Source organism: Geospiza fortis, unplaced genomic scaffold (assembly GCF_000277835.1).
Source record: "Geospiza fortis unplaced genomic scaffold, GeoFor_1.0 scaffold237, whole genome shotgun sequence".
Lineage (NCBI taxonomy): Eukaryota > Metazoa > Chordata > Aves > Passeriformes > Thraupidae > Geospiza > Geospiza fortis.
The window spans coordinates 5148433-5153246 of NW_005054319.1; positions in this window are offsets into that span (position 1 = coordinate 5148433).

The window sequence follows — 4814 nt, forward strand, 5'->3', positions numbered from 1 at the left end:
GGCTATTTTTAGCCTAATCTCAGAAGTGCCTCCTCGCCCGCTGTAGTTGCTTAGCAGCCCCGCGCTGCCGTGCGGGGATGGATGATGATGATGAGGATGATGATGATGGGATGATGATGAAGGCACACGTGCAGAGGTTTCCGTGCGGGCTCCTCCGGCCACAGCGAGCCCAGAGCTCCCAGAGCTGCGGGTCTGTCCCCGGTGCTGGCGTGCCCTGCAGTGACAATCCCGGCGGCTCCTGCATCCCCTGCCCTGCGCTCACCTCTCCGGCGAGCAGAGCCTTCCTTCCCTCTGGGTTTGCTCTGCTTGGGAGCAGACATCAGGAAAAGGGGCTCGGCCTCCAAACACGCCCCTGAGGAAGTCCCGAATGCGCAGCCAGGGAAACGCGGTGCAATAAACCCTGGCAGGATGCTTTGTTTACTCTTTGGTGAGCTGTTTTACTTTCAGATGATCTGTTTTCTCTGACGTAATGTAGAATTGCATGTGTCTAAAGCTGCCTGCCAGGATTGCTGGTGTCTGAGAGGGGAATTATGTTTGTTGTAAAGGCAGTGATACCCTCAGTTAGAGTTAAGGCTCTCAGAAGACAAAAGCAGTTTTTTTCTCAAATTTGAAACTCTGGTACTTAAACTATATCTGCTCCAATTGATCAAATCAGATTGCTGAGCTACAGATAAGTCTGTAAATACATTAAGCTGAAGAAAGATTTGTTTTATGTCTCCATGCCCTGACAGGCTCCTTTTAAAGCAAGAAAATCCTGAAATTAGTCACTGCAGGTACAAATACAACACACACTCAGGACTTTTAGGGGCTGGTTTCCAAAATGGCAGGAGCCCAAGCTGATGCACAATTGTAAGCATGTCCCATAATTTGATGAACCTGAAAAATTAGGCTGAGGCTGTCTGTGTGTTTTGGGGCACATCCTATTCCTGTCTGCCCAAGACCCTCCAGGAGATGCTGCAGCTCCTGCTCCTGCACTTGCATCCCCCCAACATGTGTGACCAGACACGTGAGGAGTGTGCCCAAGCTGGAGAGTGGTGATGCAGAGCCACAGGGCTCTGGGCACAGGCAAAGGAGGCTCAGGGAAGAGAAAGGCAGCAAGGATGTGCAGGGAGGGCTGCTGGAGTGGGAAACTCTTTGATCTGGAGAGCTGAGGGAGAGACTGGAGGTCTAGAAGCTCCTTGATAAGCCACTGCCTGGTTATCAGGGAGGGATGGTTATTGCAAGGACAGATGCTGTTTCAGGAGGATGCTGCTTGTGAGACAGAAGGTCCCTGTCAGGCACTGGGGCTGGAACACTGAAGGCAGGAGAGGGTTTCTGCTGAGTGTCAGAGCCTGCCAGGAGGAGTCCAACAGCATCCAAACCAGAGGCTGGATTTCTGCTCAAGGGAAATGATCACTGAATATCACACTCTGTTTAGTCTGGAGTAGGGTGTGCTGCTGTGTTTTACACCCAGGATCCCATCTGGAGCATCTTCACACCCCTCCTAAGCTGTGGGGAGGAGTAAGAGGTGTGAGTGCTATCATTCAACATGAAAGCCCTCTGTGCATACCTGCAGTCCTATTGATTTAGCATAAAAAGGCAGAAATCAAATATCAATTCAGCCTTATTTGCCAGCTTGGTCCCCAGATTGTGCATTTTTAGAAAGCCATCCTACATTCTTTCTTCTGGAGAGTTATAGGCTGCCACTGTTGGTAAATGTCAGCCAAAAATTAAATGGGGTGTGAGAATGGGGCAGTCATGGATTTTCTGCAGTTGATGGTGGCACCAAGGACCTTTCCAGTAGCTCGTGCTACTACCCAGCTTGCTGGCAATCTAGCACAGAGCTCAAAGCTCTGAGGAAACATAAAATCCAGTGCTACACAAGTAGTACACAAAGAGGTGGTTTGGTTTGGTTATGATTGGCACCCTGCAGTAATCTTTAATCACTTTAAGATTAAAAGGCAATTTCTGAGCTACTGGAAACTCAGCACTTCAGGAAAATCATTCCCTTAAAACATGCTCAAGTGATGGAACTTTTCCCTCTCACTTTGTCCTCTTTAACTGATGTACAGTAAAGGATGTGGAGCCAGTTACTAGACAGGTTTTCAAAATAACCCTGGGGAAGATGGATCTGGCAGACAGCAGCACCAAAGAGTGGAGAGGCAGCCAAAGGCAGGTGTGTGGTTTTGCCATGGTCCCCAGGAGCTGATGGAGAATCCAGTGCTGAGGTGTCAGTGCCCCAATCCTCTGCAAGCGCAGCCTTGTTCAGTGTCTGGCACGTGTCCTGGCTGAACCAACCCGGTGTGTGCCTGGCTGGCTGCACAGCCGTGCCCAGGGTGGTGCTGGAGAGGTGATTCCTTTCCTTGCCTTTTGGCTCCTGTTTGTCACATTAGTGCTTGTGCCCCTATCGATTGGTTTCAGACGTTGCTGAAGAGTGCAGGTAAAGCCCCTCCCTCTGCCCCTGTGAGACACTGAGAACAGCTTCGTGTGCTCTCCTTCAAACCAGCTGAAACCATGAACCTGTGTATTTGCCAACCCAAGCCCTTGCCGGGCCTTTTCATGTGTTTAATGAAACACTTTCTGCATCCAAATTCCAGATGCCTCAGGCTCTGCCACCTGCTGCCAGCTGCTGCTGACCTGGGCTTTGCTGCAGCTGGGTCCAGGCCTTGGGGGCTTTTTCTATCCTGTAAAATAAATTTGAAATAAGAAATAAGGTTTACATGGTTTAGGACAAGGCTTTATCCTACTACTTGTTTGCTTAAGGCTCTTTGCTTTGGCAAGCATGTCAGGAGTGGGAAAGGAAATGAGTGTCACCATTTGTCACACGTTTAGTAATGTTGCATATAGAAAGGTAAATGCCAAGTGTACATATGCCATTTTATAAATAAATGCTGGCAAGGAAAGGCGATTTCTACCCAATTATGTGCCCTTTTGGATGTAAATGTTATGTATGTGTGGTAATATTTGGCCATCTGCTGCTGACAGCAAGAATTGCACGGGCATGGCAGGAGGGAGCCCCTTCACACTGGCTCCTGCAGAAGCTGTAGCCAGGAGGGGGGACCCGAGGGACCCCAACACCCTGAGAGGTGCTGGGATCTGCCCCACATGATGTGAGGGGGCTGTCAGCCTCATCTGGGCTTCCTGACTCTAAAGGAACCTAAATCCAGGCTGGAGCTCACCATCTTGGTCTGTAATGGTATCTGTGGGTGGCAGCCAGCAGCTGACCCTGCTGGCCTGTGGCAAGCTGTCCCAGGCTGCTGGGGAAGTCTGTGTCTTTCAGTGGCTGGAGGTGTTTGTAGGAATGCATCTGCCTGATGTCTGTGACCTACAGGGCCATGGGCCACACCAGGGTACAATACCTGGGCAAGAGAGGAAAAGGAGAGGTGTGAGGAGAAAGAAGGACATATGAAAAAAATCTCACAGTGTGGGAAAGGTCTAGATTAAAAGAAGGTGGGAAAGTTGGTATTGTGCTTTACAAAAACAGTTCTGTGAGGGCATGTGATTTGGCAGAGTGTCCAAAGGAAGGCACTCAGGTGAGCTCTGATAATATCTGACTGTCTGATCCTCCTCCCATCAGAGGGAGCTCTCAGAAGCTCATCTCTGGCATCCCCCAGCAGGTCCGGACATCTGAAGACTGTCAGCTTTGCCCACATGAATAAAAGGCATTAAGGAAATATCCCCTGTTTTTTAAGGTGTGTTGTGTTTTCTGTGCAGGGCTATGCTCTCACACCAAGTGTTCTGAGCTCTCTTCAAGCACTGTGGATTTAATTGGCTTCCCAGGCAGGCACCTTGCTCCATGGTCTGTCTTGTTGGCAGCCTTGGAGATATTTTGCCATTGTTATTTTTCGCTTGGCACACCAGTGTCTGCACACGGTGTCCAGAGTAGCCAGGCCCAAGTCACTGATGACATCATGGTCTCTGGAAGAAAAACTTCCCTAGGGAGAAGGGCAGTGTGTGCAGCTTTGGGCTAAGTACAATAAAAATCCCCTGTTTTGTGTAGAAAATGAAAAACATGCTCAGAAAGACCACAGGGAGTAATAACACTGACTGCTAGCAGAAAATGTGCTGGGTGAGCCCAAAGTCAATGTGCTTGTACTTAATTCTGTCCCAGCAGCTACATGTGTAGGGTGAACCCAGATCTCAGCAAATTCATCCTTGTGCCTTGGTGGCCCTTTCCCTCTCACAGGACAAACTGTGGTCCAGAAGGACCTGGCAGGACTGAGCAGCAGCTGACCTACAGGAGGGGAGGGCTTCTCAGCAATCCTCCTGTCTGGGGAACCTGGCACTTCAGGACTGGAGCCTGCTGAGCCCCAGGTACTCACTGTAGTTTCCCTTTTCCTTCTTTTTCTTTCTTTCCTTTTATTAAAGCTGACTGCTGGCAGCAAACTGTAAAGTCCTCTCTGCTAACATTGCTGCAGGAGAATTCACAGGCTTTTCCTGGTTTGCAGGGAATATTGCAAACCCCAAGGAAGGGAAGAGTCAGCAAGAGGGAGGGAGGAGGAACAGAGCTATTCAATGGTCCTGGGAGATTTGCATCTGTCAGCTAATAAATGCAGTAGGATAACAATGGAATTAATTTTAAATCACCTAAACAATCCAAGAGCAATTACTTCATTTAATTATAAGCAAGATGAGGGAAACAATAGGATTTAATTTCAATAATACCGCTACCAACTCAGCTATTATTTTAATTTAATTTAAAGTGACAGAACTTCCTGCGTTGCAATACTCTGCCTGAAAATATCATGCTTTACCTTCACCATTCGGTCAATAAACCGTGGTATGGACTTTGCTTAATATTCAGCACCTGATTGAAAAAGAAAACAGGGCCCTAC